At 38.1% G+C, this 9,420-nt stretch overlaps 1 non-coding gene across 1 annotated transcript; it reads left to right on the top strand.

Moving 5' to 3' along the window:
- Positions 1-3,636: 3,636 nt before the first annotated feature.
- On the top strand, positions 3,637-3,688 carry LOC138388036 (small nucleolar RNA MBII-202). The gene has a single exon (XR_011234054.1). It is a non-coding gene; the product is annotated as a small nucleolar RNA MBII-202 (small nucleolar RNA).
- Positions 3,689-9,420: the final 5,732 nt, after the last annotated feature.

Below are 9,420 nucleotides of genomic sequence, written 5' to 3'. Positions count from 1 at the left end.
CTGGTAATTAGCTAATAAAGCAAACAAGGGCTGGAGAGAACTGGGCGCAGTTGGATAAGCAGCAGCCTGTCATCCGGGAAGCTTGCTGAGGTCTAATACCTTCTCACATGAAGGACTCAAGTTACCTTCAGGACTCCACGTCTAGTGTTTTCAGCCATTAAATAAGGAAAAAAACTATAAATCTATCATAGGGTATGAGATATAACTAAAAGCAGTTGTAAATGTTTTGCAAATATTACATGCAATGGAAATGCTTCCTGAAGACAGATGTTGCAATTTAATAATCTTAAGCAGGGGAGTTTAATAACTATTTTAGATCATTAGGATAGTGTTTAGTGCCCTATGATAATTATTAAACAATTCTAAGTTTGTTAAATCATCTGATACTCCACACAAATCCATGGTCTGATTACTTCCCACATTATCCTCCAACTGCTCAATGCTCAATGACACGGCAAAGAGGCAGAGGCCAGTCAGGGAAAGAGAGAGAGAGAGAGATTAAGTTAGGCAGACATCACTGAGAAAGAAGAAAATCAGGGTTGGAGGGTCAGAGAATCAAGGCATAAGCAAACAGTTTAAGATGCAAAGGACCTAAATTAGAGGTGGTAAATTATTAATAGAAACCTAGAGGTCAGCTTCGCATCCAAATGCATTATATCAGAGCTGCACAGAGTTTTTGATTTTCGGTTTTTTTTTTTGGCCTTTTTAAAAATTTGGCTGCTAATATTTTCTTGAAGTTGAAAAATCATCTTATGAAAAAACCCAGAATTTCTGTTTATTTTAAAAATTCAGAATATCTAGTAACACTAGGCCTAATTCCATTATAACAGCAAAGAATAAGAGTTTTGTTGAGGATACTACTTTTATTTATGCTAAAAATTTTGACAATGAAAATTTTAAAGCTTATTATAAATTAGAAAGAAAGGTAAATATCTATTTATCTAACTCTAGATTCAACAATTGTTAATATTTTGCCATATTTATTATGATTAAATACCTATATCTATACATTTATATTTTTGCTGAACCATCTAAATGAGGATATGTTACTTTATCCCCAAATACTTTGGCATGCATTTCTAAAAATAAAGACAGTTTCCTACATAACTGCAATATTATTATCTGGAAAAAAAAACAATTATAATTTCCTGATGTCATCTTTACTCAATCCATATTCAAATTCCCCCATTGCCTCAGAAATGTCATTCACATTGACTTCCATTTCAAGTTGGGATTCAATTAAAATATGTGCATGGTATTTGGTTATGTCTCATAAGTCTCTTTAACTCCAGATCAGGCCTCTCCCCTACTGCTCCCCACCTTTCTTTTTTTCTGTGACACTGTCTTATTGAAGAGAAAGAGTAACTTGTCAACTAGAATTCATACCTAAAGGCTTAAATAACTCAGGTTAAATATTTGGGATAAAAATAATTCAGAGGTGATGGTGTGGACTTCATATTATGACCCATAAGGAGGTATATAACATCTGGTTGTCCTGGCTGGTTATGCAAAGTTTGACACCAGGTTAAAGTAGTGGATGGGTCAACACTATTGGATGTGTCATACTTTGTCCAATTTGCCACAGACCCTATCCACCACTCCTTATTTGTTTTACGATAGTGTGATGAACTAATTTTGCCTTGCCAGGGAGGCATATGTGAGCTTTGACTAAAGTGTATTATGTGCTACAGTCTGAGGTATGTGATAAAATCATGTACTCCTGTATCCCTCAAACAATAAAATAGTGCCTGGCACATAGGAGGTGCTCAACAAATACCCACTGAATGACTGAAGTTAGGAACTCTAAGTTAGAAACACCTGAAAAGAAGTAGGGTATGAGGAAGATTTCAGCAACTCATATTCCTGAACTACACATGGTTCAGAGAAGCCTTATGTAGGGCAGACTATAGAGGCTGCCAGCTCTAGGGAATGGTTTTTTATTTGAACTGGGCAGCAAGGTACAATCCCAGTAGAGAGATCAGAACAAGGAGGAAGAAAAAATTTAAAATTCTATGGTAGTCAAGAGTTTTTGTTACCTGGGCCTTACATTTACAAAGGACACTGATGCAGATAGGCAGATACTGAGATGGAATATGACAGGCAGGTGACTTATGAGGGTTAGTACTTCTGCAAGGGAGAGGGAAGAAGCAGAGTTGGGCAGAGGGAGAAATGAGATTCTGATGTAGTCACAACAAAGCCTCAATCATCCCCTGAGAAAGTTCTGGAGCATATATGCCCTGAGTTATTTCCCAATCATCTACCTGAGTCTTTATACCCCTGACTCATTCAAACACAGGGTAAGGACTAGCCTAGCACAGGAATGATGCTGAATGAGGCAGCTCTGCAGTCCAGGGAAATTCTGAAGGAGTTAACTGCTGAAGGCCACTTGCTGGAGATGGTTTCAGCAGCTGGAGAAATAAGTTCTACTTGAACGAGGATCTGGGTGGTACAGTAATTTGTCTACCACAGACCCCACATTTAAGATTCTGCTTTTATCTCTAAATGAGGCTAAAGGGACAGTCACTGAAATATTCCTTTTGCTAAGAATTACTTGGCTAATTTTAAACGTTAAAATTATGCTATGATTTTTTCAACCTTGTTTTGACATTTCTTTACTTATTAGGAATCTCAAAAAAAAAATATATTTAAAAATGGTCCAGGCATCTTTCAAATTTTACAAGGCTCTGTATTGCTTGAATATCCAAATGGGTAGAAAATTGAACCCATTAAAATGGTTGTAAATGGCGTTGGCATCCTGAAGGAAAAACACCCCATAAATGTCAATGATGTACTGAAGATCTAGCTTAGGAAAGACAGATAGGCATTAGTGCCAAAGGGAAATAAATGAAGGAAGCTGTATTGGTTTCCTATTGCTGCTGTAACAAATTGCCACACACTTAGTGGTTAAAGCAACAGAAAGTTAGTGGCTCACAGTTCTGGAGGACAGAAGTCCAAAATCAACATCATTGGGCTGAAATCAAGGGGTGGGCAAGGCTACATTCCCTCTGGAGGCTCTAGGGAGAATCCATTCTGTGTTGCTTCCGGCTTCTGGCGGCTGCTGGCATTTCTTGGCTTGTGTCTGCATTACTCCAATCTCTGGTCACTTTGTGTTCTACTCTTGAGTGCAATCCCTCTATTACTTTTCTCTTTTAAGGATATATGTGGTTGCATGTAGGGCCTACATCGATAATTCAGGATAATTTCTCCATCTCAAGATCCTTATTCACACCTGCAAATTCCTTCTCCCCCACCATTTTTGGTAACATTGACAGCTTCCCAGGATCAGGATGTGAATATCTTTTGAAGGCAATTATTCAGCCGACCGCTGTACAGCTTTTCGGTCTTTGCTTTAGCTTTCATTAGCCTGGACACAATTTGCTTTTCACCTAGCACAAGAGCAGGAAAAAAAATTGTATCTAGGTGAGCATAATGGTGCAAAAACTAGAATTTCAACCTCAAGTACTTTGAGACCCACTTTGGGAAGGCCCCCTTTGTGAGGGCAGTACTTCTGCTCTTTTTCAAAACCGTAAGAGGACTGAGTTATAGTGAAGAGCACATGCTCAAGAAAAATTGACTTGCTCCACATTTAACTATTGAAAGATATTTTTAGAATGCACATTACTTAAATTTAGTACATGTTTTGATAAAAGTATATTTGAACACTTTTCCATCTGATAACTGAAGGAAAAATAGATAACTAAATTTACCAGAAAAAAAATATTTTAGATGCTGTGACACTAGTTTCTACCTTCTTATCATATATTAAGTTGTGTCATTCTCAGAAACTCAGCCAGGGTTGAGTTAGGCAGGAAGGGAACAGGATTATTTATTTACAATGCAGTCTAGAGAATTTTAAAATAATAGACTTTTCATTAAATTGTAAAATTTCTCCTTGCTAGATGTTACATTGAACCATTTTCTTTTTCTGTTTTATGCCCCCCTAAAGACCTCTTTCAAAAATGAACTTCAATTTGTAACCCAAGGGTAACAGAACAAAGATTCTCTGCTTCTCTGTCTTTCATTTTTAGGCTTTGGACGATAATTTTGCTAGTAGAGGAGGAATGAAAGAGATTCCGCTTTTGAGGCCGAGGTATTTGCGGAGGGAACAGCACCTGTTACTCTCTGGCCTGTACTCCCTGTGTGTAAAACACCTTCCTCTTGGCTTAGCAGAAATTAGGTCAATGCCTAGACGTTTCAAGGCTACTGAATTAAGATACAACATCCTCACTTTGAAACCAATCTGGTACAGACATAAATCCTGTCTATTGCTATAATTATTCGTTTTTGCTGTTCATATTCATTCATTTTTCTAAAAAAAAGAATCACATTATAACGTTACAAACAGTGTCAAGTTTATTTTAAGCATTTACTGCTGAGATTTAAACCATTTCCAGGTTATATAACAGGTATTCAGAATGTGGAACTGAACAAATCTCCAGTTTCTCAAGCTGTTTACTCTTGGCTCAGCTCAAAGTTTATCATCTTTCACTGGGGTGATAACTAGCTTTACTAAGAAGAACCTAATTCTCCATTTTGTTTCAGCTCCCACATCAGAACTTAATACTTATTCATGTTCTCTGCATGAGTTTCTCGGGACATTTCTACTTACCCACACCTTCCTGCTGTTGTTAAATAGGAGGCTACGTTCCAGAGGCAACATTATTCAGTTTCCATCATCAACGTTTGCAAAAGCTTGTTTTCAGTGCTGCCCTGTCCTAGGAACAGAGTGGATGCCTGTCTAGGGAAGGAGTACACATTTTCTTCACCCTCAAGACCTCTAAATCTAAGTAAGTTTCTTGGTGCCACTTTATATCGATGCTTTAGACATTTATTTTAAGAATACTTTCCCAGTTTTTATAAAGCAGAAATAAAACTTAAAGTACCCATTTAAAAATATATTTAGTATTTTTATTTCATCTTTTCAAGGACCATATATTTTCACCTCATTCTTGATCCTGTCTGAGAATCACTGACGTGGGAAGATTTTCTGTTGAATATTTTTAGACGTCTATAACTCTGCTGTTAGGAATTCATGTAACAAGTAGGTGGAGACCTACTAAATGAGCTATTCTGATCTTAAAATTCCTAAGTGATTGGTCCAGTCCTACTCAAGGATTTAAGATTCTTCCTGGACAGCATTGTTAATTTTTTAGAAACTCTCTATTAGTTTTTTACTTCTAAGTAGTAAACTTGCAGTCTTTGTTTAATTTTGGGTTAGCTTCTTAGTGTTTGCAACTATTGTTAACAATCGATAAGATTATAATAGGTGCATACAGCACTTTCTAATTCACGTAAACTAGTTAAACTGCACTTAAGTTAAAGAATGGAAAAAATATATTAACATATAAACCTCAGAACAAGGTTCTTGTTCTTGTCTTGGCAGGATATTGGACCAAGAGTCAGAATGCCTGTGGTTCAGGGAAGGGTACTGATAGGTGATTCTTTTATTGACAGTCTACATGCCAGGCATTTTACATACATTATTCCAGCAGTCCCCAACGTTTTTGGCACCAGGGACTGTTTTCATGGAAGATAATTTTCCACTGACCAGGGGTGGGGGTGGGGGTATGGTTTCAGGATGATTTAAGTGAATTACATTTATTATGCACTTTATTTCTGTTATTATGTTGTAATATATAATGAAATAATTATACAACTCACCATAGGTTGGGGACCCCTGTATTATTCCATTCAAATCCAGTTTGGCCATTTACAAGTTGTATTATCTTGGACATGTTCCTTAACAGTTTTGTACCTCAATTTTCTCATCTGTCAAAATGAAACAAAATAAAACCAAAAACCCAAAATATTCTTAGAGTTATTTTGAGGATTAAAAATTACATGTACCCTAGCACTCTCGGAGGCTGAAGCAGGAGGATCGCTTGGGCTTAGGAGTTTGAGACCAGCCTGAGCAAGAGCAAGACCCCGTCTCTACTAAAAATAGAAGTATTAGCCAGGCATTGTGGTATGTGCCTGTAGTCCCTGCTACTCAGGAGGCTGAGGCAAGAGGATACTGTGAACCCAGGAGTTTGAGGTTGCAGTGAGCTACGATGACACCGCTGCACTCTACCCAGGGTGACAGAGAGAGACTCTGTCTCAATTAAAAAAAAAAAAAATTACATGTGCCTTGCTAAGACTAGTGCCTGGCACAAAGTAAACACTATGTGAATGTTTGCTATTAACATCTCTCACTGAAGAAGATACCAAGGTTCTGAAAAGCCAGAGAACCAGGCCATGGTAGATGAACTTATAAGAGGATGGATTTGAAGTTCACACAGTGTTCTCTATTCCAAGTAGTTTCTCATTTTAGTCTTGGCTCTATGTTTAGCTAACATTGTAATCTTAGGTAAGTCACTTAGTACCTCTGGGCTTGGTTCATCATTTATAAAACGGAAGTGTGGGGGTTAAATTTATGGCCCCATTCAATTCTAATATTCCATAAATTTTATTATCAGCTTTGGTAACCAATGAACACTTACTTGGCCATGGGAAAAATTTGTTTTTCTCTAGAAATAGGCAGGGACTGAAATAGCTGGCCCTAGGCATGGGTGGATGGTCATTCAAAGTGCATGGTAGAATTACCCAGGGAAGGTTCCCCCACGGTGGGAAGAGTTCACCCCCTCGTAGCTGGGTTTAAGATGTTTCAGTAGGAGGTAGCCTACGCTCCAGGCTTGGGAAGGAAAGAACTTCTCGTTCATTTTGTTACACTAGAATATAGGGGACAACCTAAAATCACCTGACAACAGTACAAAAACAAAATAAATGAATGTTGGACAAACTTAGGCTTTGGTAAGACAGGAATGAATGAAAAGGAGAAAGCTTTTCCGATATTTGAAGCCACACAAGGGTGAAAACCCATGACTGCCCTGAAGTTTTCTTGGGCGCTGGAGAAAAAAGTTAGGTGGCACCAAAGTTATTTGACACCAGCAATCTGGAAGACAGTAAACATAGTTTTATTCCAAATGCTGAGTCATACTTACGGTGACTAGGAGAAACACTCAAGACTCTAACTTCCCTGAGGTCTTGGTCTTCTGTAGCTTGCTTTCTGCTGAAATAATTACTTCATGTTTTTCAATTTGGTTATGGTCAGTGCTTCCCTTCCCATACCACTACTTAGATTTTCCCCCTTTTAGCTCCATGAGGTAAAAGAAGCAACAGCAAGTATTTGTTGAGAAGGGAAGGTTTTAAAAAATATATTGTTCGTAGACCTATGATAGCATAATACTTAATTTTGAAGAGCCATTCCTAAATTAATGATTATGCTCCTCCCCCATAAAATTATCTTAATAATAAAAATAAAATGCTTAGGCATATGGGAAATTGTGCTCCTGTTAGATAACCCAACCAGCAACCAAACTCTTTCAGTGGAATTCTTGCTATACTAAGAGCAAGACATAGGGGCAGAGACAGGGAGGCTGAAAGCTACTTTAGGTACTCATAAATAGTATCCTTAAAAAATGTTTTAAAATGTTACTTGTTAGGCTAAAAAGAAAAATGGGTTTTTATATTTTATTCCCTTTAGAAAATGTTGATGGAGCACATAGGGAATAATTTTTGATTTTAAAAGTTTCTGTGAAATCTTAAAGCAAAAGTATCATAAATCTCTGCATTTTGAAATTATCTAGTCTTCATTTTTAAAAGTTAACAACTTTTAAAATATGCTTTAAATAACTTACACTCTAATTACAAGCCAGCAATGTTTTTATCCAGTAAATGAAAATATCTACTATACAACAGTTTCCTATTTATTTTATTATTTATTTTAGAGACAGGGTCTCACTCTGTCACCCAGGCTGGAGTACAGTGGTGCAGTCATAGCTCACTGCAGCCTCCAATTCCTAGGTTCAAGCCATCCTCCCACCTTAGACTCCCGAGTAGCTGGGACTTAAGGCACGTGGCACCACACTCAGCTAATTAAAAAATTTTTTTGTACAGACAGGGTCTCAAATTCCTGGCCTCAAGTGATCCTCCTGCTTTGGCCTTGGCCTCCCAAAGTGCTGGGATTACAGGTATGAGCCACTGTGTCTGGCCTAGTTTCCTATTTATTTTATTTTATTCAAGGCAATAGTTGAGATTAGACCTGTATATGGAAAGTGGGAATATGGGAAATGTAGAGCAGAGCTGGGTGTTTTGAAAAAGATTCAGAGTAACTTGTAGGCTGCTCAGTTTAGCTTCCGGGTCTGTCCTCCTTTACCCTCCTCCCATACAACAACTTGTTCCTCTGTGCCCTTCCTGCATCCCAACAGGTGCCTACGGCCTTCTGCTTTCCTTTGGTTGCTTTGGGCTCCAACTTTGGCAAGAGAAATCACATCCAATGCTCTTGACTTTTCTCTCTCTCCTCCCACGTCCTACCTCCTACCCTCTACCTCCTCTCATATCCAAATCATACCCAGGGTCTGATGGATGGTCATGGGTCATTGATGAGAACTGGATCCCTGTTGGCCAGTTAGCTAGCAAGGTGATTAGGACTTGTGGGGAAAATAAACAGCAGACATAGCAGGTCCTAAAACAAATCCTTCACCTAAGCATTCATTTCAAACCAGTAAACACTTAACCATCTGTTATGTTACTGGCTCTGTGCTAGGCACCAGAGTATAACAGATGGCTTCTATTTTCCAATCACTGAACTGTTCTGGAAGAATTAGTGGGAAGGAAATCCAGGACTGGAACCCCATTCAACCAGATTATTCCTTTTCCTAGGTAACAAATGTTGCACTTTCAGATAATAAATATTTGGGATTTGAAAAAAAAAAACTGTGAAAAGCATTGCTTGATATGTCAATGACCTAAAGGGGGGCAAAAAGAACCTGAGGCAAACTTAATACAAGTAGAGAATTTATTTGAGCCAAGTTTGAGGGCTGCAACTCCTCAAATTGTCCTGAATACAAGATCCAATTAGCAGCAGTTACAAGTGGGTTTTTAAAGGAAAAGTACAGGCAGTTCAAAGTTGTTCATGAGTAAGTTACACAAAATAAACATAAGCTTTTGATTGGCTATACATTGTTTTTGGTATCACAAATTCCAGGAACAAGAAGATCAAGGGTAAAGTTGCTAATCAAGCACAAAATGCCTTTATACAATTGCCCAGACATGGGTGTGGGGTGTGACTGAAGTTCCATACTCAAGTCTCTCAAGGCAGGATAAATTTTGCATATTCACATAGTTCAGACTGCTCTGGGCAATTTTCTTTCCTCAATTACAAGGACTGGAAGCTGGGGCTGCATTTTAGAATCACTTAGGGGAGCCTTCAAACAGTGGCTCTCAAACTTTAGTGTGCATCAGAATCGCTTGAAGGGTTAAATCTGGTAGCTCAGCCCTAGCCCCAGAGTTTAGGAAACAGGTAGTCTGGAGTGAAGTAGAGAATTTGCATTTCTACCAAGTTTTCAGGTGATGCTGAAGCTATACTTTGAGAGCCACAAT

Source organism: Eulemur rufifrons, chromosome 1 (assembly GCF_041146395.1).
Source record: "Eulemur rufifrons isolate Redbay chromosome 1, OSU_ERuf_1, whole genome shotgun sequence".
NCBI classification, from domain to species: Eukaryota; Metazoa; Chordata; class Mammalia; order Primates; family Lemuridae; genus Eulemur; species Eulemur rufifrons.
The sequence above is the reverse complement of the archived record's forward strand: the minus strand, read 5'-3'. Positions and strand labels throughout refer to the sequence as shown.